Genomic DNA, 12,922 nt, shown 5'->3' on the forward strand with positions numbered 1-12,922 from the left:
TTATGATGCTTTATGGAATTCTTTTCAGATCTAGGTAAACATGTTATCTAGCAGGAAATAATATATTCAATCAAATTTGGATTTAGTAGACTCAACAAACGCCAACGCGTGTTTCGCTTAGGGTGCTTTTTCACGGCAAGACTAATGTTAGTTTTTAAACTTTCTATCACCAATCATTGGTTTGTATTATATGTTTCACCATTGGCTATTACTTGTCCTGTCATTAACTCTTTGTAATCTAAATTTCTTCAACGTTTATTTGTTGTATCTAAGACATTCTTAATTTGCTATTTCTAGCCAGGAAGGGGTTTTCCAATTATTATGATAGTTGAATCACATCATTTAGTGTTGATTATTAGATTTTAATGGTTAGATAATTTTAGTTTGCTAGATTATATATAACATCTTAATTATGATTAATATGATGTTAACATATATCTTAAAATCATTAATTCCAACAGCCGTAGTCAACATCTTGTCTGGGAATTTTCGTTGATTGAACCTTAATCTCATTATGAAATACTGTGGTTGTCTGTTTTAGCAGTCACAATTATTTAAAACACAGTACCTTAAATATGATTCATCTCAGCCTATCATTGTGTCTTACATCTACCAAGGAGTATATTACATCCACCATTATATTATTGGATCCCGTGTGATAGGTAGGGGAATTGTGTGTGTCATTATCTAATGGAAAGCATAATTTATTTAATATGCTATATCCTTCTGGATCATTCACTTGACAGCCATAATTGCTTAGAACGTAAGCTGGTAGGAATTGCTCAGAGCTAGACCGTCTGTCTCAACAGTCTTAAGCTGGGTACACACTACACTGTTTTCGTTCAATAATCGTCTCAAACAGCCGACATACGACCGCTCGTTCAAAAGTCGGGGTCAGTGTGTGCAGTGACACGAAGGTCGAAAGTCTGCCCAAATGGATGATTATCGCCTCATTTGGTTGGTCGTACCGTTTAATAATTTCGTTCCAATCTCGTTTCCGCTGTGTAGTGTGTACAAACTTCCGACCGATCCACAACAGTGAGTACGAAATTACAGTCATGGCTGTAAAAAGTCGCTAAACAGACGTCCGCTCTTCCCTTTATCGTCCTAAACAAGGCTAGTGTGTATGCAGCCCATGGACCGAGCGATCGGAACATCGATCGCATGTAAAATCGCTCAGCATAAAAAGTTGGTCGAAATTTCTTTAGTGTGTACCCAGCTTTACCTATAATATTTAATTAAACGGTGTTCTGTCTGATCACTCACTCTGATAGCCGCAAATATCCAGTGCTAAAATTGATAGCACGGCTTATATCTCTCCATTGGTGTAACAATTTAGTCATTCACTCTGGAAGCTGTAATCATTCAGTTCTAAGATTAATAGTGGGGCTTGTGCCACCCCTATAATATTACAGCCTGCATTGCCATGTTAAACATAATTAACATGGCAAATCTACTGGTCTTGTCCTAAAATAGAGAAATTTTGGAATGAGGTCTCTCTACTTCTTAGTAAAATCATACAACATTCTATTCAAAAAGAATCACAGTTGTTCCTCTTAGCTCTCCCAATAGAAGATCTTGATAATCAAGAAGATAAAGCTGCATCTCAAATTATTATTGCAGCTAAATGTTTAATTGCTAATCACTGGAAGCAGCTTGATGATCCACCCATATCTCATTTTCACAGTAAAATTTATCATGTGGCAGCCTTGAGAAAATCACTGTCTACCTTAACAATAAAACCCAGACTTGGTTACCCAGGTTCTTGTTCAAAAGGACTGACTTTTATAGGTCAACATAGGGATAACCTCCACTCTTTACAGATACAGCATAAGACATCTTCGACCACCCATATTAACAAATGCCCCACTAACATTCCCCTCCTTCCTTTCCCTCATCTACCCACTGAACTCTCATTGATAATTCTGTTTTATTCAGGATGTTACCTTAAATGTTTACAAGTCCTTACATGGGTTCAAATGCATAGTTTTGTAATAACCATACTTATATGCCATTTGACTATTGTGGATTACGTATGGAAAGTCTGCATTTTGTGGATTTTCCAGGAACAAAAATAATAAAATGCTAGCCTGTCCTCATCTGATCAAACATATATGTACCATATACTATATACACATTATTTAACAACTTTTGGATTACTAAAACATAAATGATTGTGTTTACTAAAACATTATTATTATTGTAAAACGTGTTATTAACACTTGCAGTAATATAAAACAAACAAAAAATACTGTACTGTATATCGGAAAATGTAGTGTTGTCAAATGTGGAAAAAAGCATGTGATATTGAAATTGGCCCATTAAAATGTAACCTTAAATAATCACTTAACTCTTCCTAAATTTGATTTACATACAGTCAGTACTAGGGATGAGCGGGCTCGGATTCCGCTAATCGGAGCCCACCCAAACAGTGCGGATCCAACGGGATCCGAGCACTGTTCGGGTATTTCCGGCGGCGCCCTCAATCCAAAACGAGGCTATGACATCCAAGTCTCGCGTCGGATCTCGCGAGACTTGGATGTCATAAATTCCCCGCTTGCGGCCGCCATCTTCATTTGGGCTGAGATCAGGGAAGAGGGAGGTTGTAGGGTAGTGGTGCTCCTGTGTGATCAGTCCAGTGGTGCTTTATGCTTTTGTCCTGTGCTCTGTGCTGCTAAGTCCAGTGGAGCTTTGGCCAGTGCTCTGTCCTGCTGAGTCCAGTGGTCCTTTTGTCCTGTGCTCTGTCCTGCTGAGTCCAGTGGTGCTTTTGTCCTGTGCTCTGTCCTGCGCTCTGTCCTGCTGAGTCCAGTGGTGCTTTGGCCAGTGCTCTGTCCTGCTGAGTCCAGTGGTGCTTTTGTCCTATGCTTTGTTCTGCTAAGTCCATAGTAATTTTATAATTATTAAAAAATCATAAAAAATTTAAAAAAAAATAAAGAAAAAATATACAAAAATGATTAAAAAAAAATATACAAAAATAATTTAAAAAGTATAAAAAAAATTCTAGTGCAATATATTCTTGCAGTCCAGAAATATTAGTACTGCAATACCTACGTTCACTGTTCTTGCAGTCCAGAAATATTAGTACTGCAATATTTACCTACGTTCACTGTTCTTGCAGTCCAGAAATATTAGTACTGCAATATTTACCTACGTTCACTGTTCTTGCAGTCCAGAAATATTAGTACTGCTAAATTAAAATACGTTCACTGTTCTTGCAGTCCAGAAATATTAGTACTGCAATATTTACCTACGTTCACTGTTCTTGCAGTCCAGAAATATTAGTACTGCTAAATTAAAATACGTTCACTATTCTTGCAGTCCAGAAATATTAGTACTGCAATATTTACCTACGTTCACTGTTCTTGCAGTCCAGAAATATTAGTACTGCAATATTTACCTATGTTCACTGTTCTTGCACTTTAGAAATATTAGTACTGCTAAATTAAAATACGTTCACTGTTCTTGCAGTCCAGAAATATTAGTACCATAGATTTAACTGTAATGGAGTACAACAATTTTGAGCATAAAGTAGGGAAAGATCAAGACCCACTTCCTCCTAATGCTGAAGCTGCTGCCACTAGTCATGACATAGACGATGAAATGCCATCAACGTCGTCTCCCAAGGCCGATGCCCAATCTCCTAGTAGAGGGCATGTAAAATCCAAAAAGCCAAAGTTCACTAAAATTAGCAAAAAAAGAAAATTAAAATCATCTGAGGAGAAACGAAAACTTGCCAATATGCCATTTACGACACGGAGTGGCAAGGAACGGCTTAGGCCCTGACCTATGTTCAAGACTAGTGGTTCAGCTTCACCCAAGGATCTAAGCCCTCCTCCTCCCCCCACCTCCAAAAAATTAAAAAGAGTTATGCTGTCAGCAACAACACAGCAAAGAACTCTGCCTTCTAAAGAGATGGCATCACAAATCCCCAAGGCGAGTCCAAGGGTGTTGGTGGTTGCGAAGCCTGACCTTCCCATCACTGTACGGGAAGAGGTGGCTCCTTCCGCCATTTGCAGCACGCCCTCTGCATATGCTGGAAGGATCACCCACAGTCCAGTTACAGATTTGGGTAATGAAGGTGTCAATGTTGTACACCGGGAGGAGGATATTGATGTAGCTGGCGCTGAGGAGGAACTTGACGAGGAGGATGCTGAAGTGGTTATCTTAAATGAGGCACCAGGGGGGGAAACAGTTGTTGTCCATGGGATGAAAAAGCCCATCGTCATGCCTGGGCAGTAGACCAAAAAATGCACCTCTTCGGTCTGGAGTTATTTCTATCCCAATCCGGACAACAAATGTATGGCCATATGTACCTTATATAAAGCTCAAATAAGCAGGGGTAAGGATCTTGGCCACCTAGGGACAACCTCCCTTATACGTCACCTGAAGAACCTTCATAATTCAGTGTTTAGTTCAGGACCTGTGGCTAGGACCGTCAGCAGTCCAGGGACACCTAAATCCCTTGGTCCTGTTGTATCCACACCAGCAACACCCTCCTTGTCAATTTCCTCCACGATCTCGATCAGAGATAGTCCTGCAGTCCAGAAATATTAGTACCAGAGATTAAACTACGTTCACTGTTCCTGCAGTCCAGAAATATTAGTACCAGAGAATAAACTACGTTCACTGTTCCTGCAGTCCAGAAATATTAGTACCAGAGATAAAACTACGTTCACTGTTCCTGCAGTCCAGAAATATTAGTACCAGAGATTAAACTACGTTCACTGTTCCTGCAGTCCAGAAATATTAGTACCAGAGATTAAACTACGTTCACTGTTCCTGCAGTCCAGAAATATTAGTACCAGAAATTAAACTACGTTCACTGTTCCTGCAGTCCAGAAATATTAGTACCAGAGATTAAACTACGTTCACTGTTCCTGCAGTCCAGAAATATTAGTACCAGAGATTAAACTACGTTCACTGTTCCTGCAGTCCAGAAATATTAGTACCAGAGATTAAACTACGTTCACTGTTCCTGCAGTCCAGAAATATTAGTACCAGAGATTAAACTACGTTCACTATTCCTGCAGTCCAGAAATATTAGTACCAGAGATTAAACTACGTTCACTGTTCCTGATTGGTTTGTTAAAGTGCGAATGTCCTATTTCAACAACATCAGGGTGGGTGGGAGGGCCCAAGGACAATTCCATCTTGCACCTCTAGCAAACTCTTGCAAACTGCCATCCTGTCTGCCACTGCAGTGCCACTCCTAGATGGGCCACGTGTTTGTGCCGCCCACTTGTGTCGCTTAGCTTAGACATCCAGCTACCTTGGTGCAACCTTTTGGACTAAAAACAATATTGTGAGGTGTGAGATGTTCAGAATAGACTGGAAATTAGTGGAAATGAATGTTATTGAGGTTAATAATAGTGTAGGAGTGAAAAAAAAAACAAAATCAGAACCAAAACCTTCCGTGGGGTGTTTTGGCAAAACAAATCAGAACCCAAAACCTCAAGCTAATCAGAAACCAAAACCTAAAACCCAAAACACCAAAAGTGGCCGGTGCACACCACTAGTCAGTAGCCATCTTGATACCAAAACATGAAGACACCTATATGACATTAACCATCGGTGTAGTCTTCTTGGTCTCAAAATAGAGTAATTCATTCACATTACTTCTGTTAATCCAGGTGCAAATGGAGCCCAAAGTCTAAAAAGATAAGCACTCTGGTTAAAAAGTTCCATTGTTAAAATAACAGGTTGTCATAGGCGGAAACACTTCTTTTGCTACTTGCCTGACTATTGCATTCCTGCTAACCCACTGGGAACACTGTCAGCTGCAAATTTCCTTTATCTGCAGATTGCCTTTATCCATTTCAAGGGTGTTGTACCCGCTTCTCTCCTTACTGAATTCTCTAGCAAGCAATCTAGCAAGTCTGAAGTTAGAAATCAATGATCTGAGACTATTTCATGAGGAAGACCCTTTAATTTAAGAACATCAAAAATAAGACTATTATAAATAAAAATAAATTTTAAAAAAAAGATGCAATTATGCCTATATTCTGAGTCACATGTACTTTAACATATATAAGGAATCTTCTGCTGAGCGGGTGCCATGTACACAAGTAGCAGGTGATGCAGGGGTGTTTTTAGCAGAGGAGATGGTCTAGCAGAAATAGCAGTGCTGTGACTATGCCCTTTTTGTGGGAGCACTTTCACTTCACATCCACATACTGTGTGATTTGCTCAGTTGGGGGCATAATAGGCATGGTCTTGAAACAAGCACCATTAGCTGAGAGCTGTTTCAATATCCCACCTGCTTTCTTTTCTTTGAAACACTGTTTATAATTACAGTTACCTCTCCATGACTTGAACTTGAATTAATTTGAGTCATACAATTTGTAATTGGCCACATACAGATCATCGCTCTCTATTCCAGTGGTAATACTCTGCGGTCCGCAGATCATCGGTCTCATCCTCACCATTACAGTGGTAATACTCTGCAGCCAACAGATCATTGCTCTCATCCTCACCATTCCAGTGTGGTAATACTCTGCAACCCACAAATCATCTTTCTCATCCTCACCATTCCAGTGGTAATACTCTGCAGCCCACAGATCATTGCTCTCATCCTCACCATTCCAGTGGTAATACTCTGCAACCCACAGATCATCACTCTCCAGTGGTAAAGGACTGCAGTCCGCAGACCGACCGAGTGCTTACCCTCCAGCCATCCGCAAATTCTGTTGCCTGTTCCCTGCTGATCTGGCTAAGTACTCCCTAGAGGGCTGTGACCTGCGTAGGGGAAGAAGCTAAGCCCATACCTTCTTGCAAGGGTTCCTGGAGACTGGAGAAGTCCAGCCACTATGTTAGACTCTGCGCCTCTGCTAAGAGTAGCATCAAACTTGGCAGATCAATGTCCGAGAATCCTAGGCTCCGTGACAGGTTTGTTGTGCATATGTACACCTAGAGCACTTTCATGTATAAATACATTTGTATAGTAAAATAAAAATGTAAACAATTCTTATCTGACCAAGTATTTGGTATGTGCAGTATTTTGAAAATGTTGCATTGCAAAAACATAAATTTCTTCACTGATTACTTCCTGTAACACACAGCAAGACAAAAGTATGTATCCCTCTTTACAAAGCGTGGTAAGTGATGGCAAGTCAATGTGTGTTTTATTAGGACTTGTGGCTCAACTGTCGGATGTATCTGACTGTCAAGGAATGATCTGGGGAAAATAATCTTGCCCTGCCTTTACCTAAAGAATAAACATGTACTACACATAAAAGCCTGTTGGTGGGTTCACTAGGGTGGGAGTGATGGATGGGAAAAGTATGGCAAAAGGGATAACACTTTTAAATATATTCATTTAAATGAAATAGGGTTAGTAATTGTGCTCAACAATATGAAGGAATATAAGGCCAATGCCCTCTTCTCACTTTCCAGCATACACACAAATTAATTTAGTAAAGGTAGCATTTATATCAAATAGGGTGCAGAAGGAGTATGACTCCTAGTGGTCTATTTGCCATTGGCGGCTAGAAGTCGACAGTAACATTTTGTATATTGCAGCGATGCAAAATGTACTACCACTGCTATTTACCATTCCAGGGCTTATTGGTGAGCCCTGGTGAAATCCCCCTTCCTAAATGAACAAAACACACCTTCAACCGGCAGCCTGACGCTGCCAGAGAAAAGAGAAAGTGACCCTCTATGGCTGTAGTGTATCTGTGGCTAAAGTCGCATATGTGCATAACGAATCAGAGCAGTTTAGTGGAGATGCACCACATAAAAAGGTAATCTAATGATGGTGCTACGTTTTAAGGCTGGTGGTGAAAAGCAAAGCTTGTTCAATGGAGTCAGATCGCAGTACCCATAGAGATCTGTGACTCTGCAGTAACCAGCATAAAACAGGTTAAGGCAGTATGACTGATGGTAATGCCTAGCACTAAAACAATAATTATTAATGCCACTACTGTGAGGCAGCAGCACTAGTTGTAATGTTGAATTCTATTCCCATCTATTATAAAAACCACTTTCAATGCATCTCTCTCCCTCTTCTTTGTCCCATCGCCTCCTCCTGTTTTCTGGTCAGATGAAATGCATACTAAGTGTATCATGATGGTGCAATTGGACATTAACTACTTTTTGTTTTAAATGGCAGAACATGTGGTTGGATAAGGGAGAATACCCACTTCATATGGTATATGGTAACCTCTCGTACACAAGCATGAGTTAGGCATGGAAGTAAATGTGTTTTGTAAGAATGGACCCTGTATAAATTTAGTATATACCCCTTTTGGCTTGAATGTACAAAGTCCTAGTTAGTTTCCTCTACCAAGCACTGATAAACTAAGCTAGTGAAGAGAAGTGGGCTCTGACTAATATGGATCAAAGCTAAGATATGGTGTGTCATAGTAATGTGAATTTGAGCAGATTTGCTTTTTATTTCAGGGATATGTGGGAAAAATTAATTTGTATGTATTGAAGCCACACATTCAGTGATGCACACTACGGTAAATTCATAAATTTATGTAACAAATCTGAAATAGGTAGCAAATGGAGCAGTAATGGTGAATCTTAAGAACAGTTGCCAAAAACCTTTGTTTCTCCATTCACAACCTGCCCCATAGTAATCTTATCAGCCATGCAAAGTTCTTTCAGGACTGTTGGCAAACCTCACTTCATCCCCTTCTTCCAGCCTATAATCCAGAAGACTAGATGGGGACATTAGGGAGAGAAGTATATGCAGGCCCGGCACTACCATTAGGCAGCTGCCTAGGGCACTGGGTCTTGCAGGGGCGCCACTGAGGCGGCCATCGGGCATTGAACTCCATGCAGGCAGCAGCCGCTGCTCTAAAGTAACATCTGCCGGCCGCCGCACAGTTGTGTTAGTTTCAGCCATAGTTACAATGTCAGGCTGACATTCACATTTATTGAGAGTCTCAGCAGCACTCCCACAAGCCGATAAGCTCCGCCCCTTCCACCCGATAAGCTCCGCCCCCAGATGAGGCAAATATAAACTATGGTGGGCTGCAGGATCAAACAGGCGTGGATACTCTTACCTGCTGACATCCACATGGAAGAAGGTAAGTGTCAGGGAGGAGAGAGGGAGGGCTATTAATGTTTTGGGAAAAAGGTCTGGGCTATTAATTTAATAGTAGGGTGATGCTGCTCAAAATAAAATATAGCTACATGTTCTAAAACAAGTTTTGCATTTCTGCAGTATTTAATGCCTTAGTGAGTGTTTCTGAAATTTTATTTAAGTACTTACTGTATACAATTATACATTACATTGCTATTTAATGATCAAAACAATGATAAATTAGGTATTATGTTTTTCCACATTGCACGGGGTTAATCATTTAATGGTGGGTGGGAAATATTAATTTGTGAGTAGGGGCTATTTATTTGGGGGTATTTAATATAAAAGTGTTGTCATGGTGGTGCCTATTTAATGTGGGACTATAAATTTATAGTACTGGGATGATTTGGGGGCTATTAATTGAATGGGAGCAGGCAGAGTTTGTAGAGAAAAAGGGCTATTTATTAAATGTGAATACTACTTATTAAAGGTCGGGACTTTTGGGATGGAAGTAGGTCAATTTATTAAATGTGAAAACTATTAATTTAATGTTGGAGCTCATAGGAGGGAAATAAATTTATTATTAAATGGAAGTTCTATTAATTTAATGTCAGGGCTGTTTGGAGAAATAGGTCTATTTATTAAATGGGAATTATATTAATTTAAGGTCTGGGCTGCTTGCAGGGAGGGAGGCCTAATTATTAAACTTGGGTGCTCTTGATTTTGGGGAGGAAGGCCCAGAGGGTTCTCTCATTGCTAAACTTTCCATAATTTATGTACCTATCCTTTATTCCAAACAAGGCAACAACATCCCAAGATCCAGACAAGCAGCATTTGAGTTTAAGCCATCAGCAGCTGCAGGTAAGGAAAGCTTCAAGAACAGGTAGGAGAAAGCAGGAAAGTCTGCCAACAGTCCTGAATCTGATGGGGCAGTCCTGATTTTGGGTTTGCTTGTTTTGCTCAGTCAGGACTTTGTCCCCAATGAAAGAACAATTGGGAGGTATGTCCTACTTCACACTGCTCTGCTAGTGAAGGGTAAACTGCGTGCACCTAATAGTAGTGTACACAGCATTGCCTGTCTATTTGATGAGCATAGGAAGGGGTTGTAGAGCAGCCTAGCACTGTATAAAATTATAGCAACTCCCCTTACGTGATGTTCCTGCCCACCCTGGTGGCATGGAGTGGAAACTCCTCTCTACAAATCCTGTGTTTGTTCCTAAACAATAAATGCAGAATTTGTATTCATTTATTTTGAAAAGTCAAGTGTGTGTGTGAGTGGCTGAGAAGATGGTTTTGGGGCGAGCAGGGGCGGTAGGCTGAAGTTTTGCCTAGGGTGCTGTGAAACTTGGCACCAGCCCTGAGTATATGCACTGTAAGACTGTTGGTTACTAACTGTGTAGCTGATATTATGCTATAAACCCCCTTTGGTCTATAGATCCAGGGTGAGAAAGACTTTATTTACTGATCAGTCTAACCATAATATATGTTTAACATTGTCAGGATCTGACAACAGCTTTCTGCATTTGCATCCTGCTTTGTATGGGCAGCTCCTGCCTTCAGAACCTTTGGACTTCATCAACATCATCATCGACATTTATTTATATAGCGCCAGCATATTCCGTAGCGCTTGTTACTTTATGTATTATCTGGCAGTACCTCTATTCACAAGAGGTGCTGCTAATGTGCTTTATCCTTTGTCATTGCTAGGGGTTAACCTGTGTCACTAATTATCTCCTACACCTGGTGATTTCCTATTTATACCTGCCGCTCTCTATTACCTGTGCTGGTCATTGTTGTCTTGTTGATACTCCTTTTGGGTGTGTTCTCCTGTTCGTCCTGTGTTCTGGGACTTTCTCATGCTACTGCTGACATCAATACTCCGGTTTTCTATCCACTCAGCCATTCTGCCTGCATTTGTTCTATTCCTTTGCTACCAATATTCAGCTTTGCTCATAAATCCATGTGTATGAGCATGTATCAGCAATATTTGGTTTGTTCTATTTTCTGTGTTTTCTGATTTAAACCTGCTTAATAAACACCTTTATCACATCCTGGGCTCCATAACTGTGATTTACATTGAAGTGTGACAGTCATTAAGGAAAGTAAGGCAATAAGGAGTAAATATTATCCAGGACATACCATCTTACAATGCAAGGGGTGCAAATTTGTTTTCCTTATGTGTACAATAAAAAACTCTGTCTGTTTTTTCATGTAGCACACAAATACATGACAGCTTATTTGTACACTGAAATTTAAAGTTGATCTAGGACATACACTACTCCAAATATAAATCTGCCGTCCCATTTTAAATTTACCTTCCCCTCCAATGCAACATGGTTTTGCCTTACTTACTTTTGCTTAACTTTCCTTAATGAATCAGGCCCATTGACTCTATATTTAAATCAGGTTGCATATATCTAAAAAAAAATTTAAATACTGGCTGTTTTTTGATCTAGCACACAAATTGCCCTGCCACCAACAGAAGCGAGAGGTCTTAACAAGGTGGAATTCCACCCTGTATACGCTTCTGAGGATGGAGGAACAGCGAAAAGCCATCCACGCTTGCTCCACAAGCCATGACATTGGGAAAGGAGAGGGGATATATTTTAGTCAAGCGCAGTGGAGAATACTTTCCGTGTTGTGCAATATGCTGAAATGATTCCAAGTGAAGTGACTTCAGACACTGCTAGCCTGAGCCAAGTGATTCCCTTAATTAGACTTTTGGAAAAACAGCTTGAGAAATTGAAGGAGGAGCTGAAATAAAGCAATTACGTAGCTGAAATAAAGCAATTGCGTTAAGTATTTCGGACTTGTAGATCAAGCACTTTATTCGGTTAGCCAGGATCCGAGAGTTCATCATCATCATCAGGGCTTGACTGGGACTAAAAATCAGCCCTGGCATTTGAAGCATACTGGCCAACCTCTGTTGAAGAGCAGGAAAAAAATGTGTGCCGCCACTGAGCGGCGGCGGCGGCGCCAAGGGCGTGGACAAATAATGTTGGGGGCGTGGCCATCATGGGGGCATTGATACATACATTATAATAAAACATTACATTTATCACTCCCTCCCCATCCACATCACACAACCCCCCCAGACACATTATGACACCCCCAGTCTACTGTATTTATCTATGCTTCTGATGCTGGTGACATCCATCAGGGTGAGAATTTCTTGTAGAGTTAGCAGGGAAGCTCTCAGTCTCACAAGATTAATATATCTCATGAGGCGCAGAGCTCATATGATGTAATATGGTTATTAGACACATTCTCAACAAATACACAGGCAATAGTGTGAGCACTACTGTTAGGTGCACACAGTTCTGCCTTCACAAGCAGTACAGTGTGAAGCAGGACATGCCTCCCAAATCCTGACTAAGCGGGAAATTCACAGACCAAATTCAGGACAGTTGGAAGACTGTCCTGCTCTCTCCTACCTGTTATTGTCACTTTCGCCACTTGTGGCTGCTTGTACCTTTAAATCAGTTGCAGCTTGTCTGGATTCTGGAATGTTGGGGGCCCTATTTGGAAAAAAAAATGGGTACATGAACTATAAAAAACTCTAACCGGTGTTAAATCAATATAGCACCCACGTTTTAAAATTAGGCCTCACTCCAGCCCCAACATTAAAATATTAGTATTTACATTTGATAAATACATCTATTTCCCTCCAGCTAGCCGTGACATAAAATTAATAGTATTCCCATTTAATAAATAAACCTATTTCCCTCCCTCCAAACAACCCCAGCAAGAAATTAAATAGCATTTATGTTAAATAAATATAACCATTTCCCACAACCATCCCAGGCATTAAATAACTCATAATCACATTTAATAAATAGACCTAATTTTTCCCAAACGGCCCCACATTCAATTAATAGCTCCTAAACCACC

This window comes from Mixophyes fleayi, chromosome 11 (assembly GCF_038048845.1).
Source record: "Mixophyes fleayi isolate aMixFle1 chromosome 11, aMixFle1.hap1, whole genome shotgun sequence".
NCBI lineage: Eukaryota > Metazoa > Chordata > Amphibia > Anura > Limnodynastidae > Mixophyes > Mixophyes fleayi.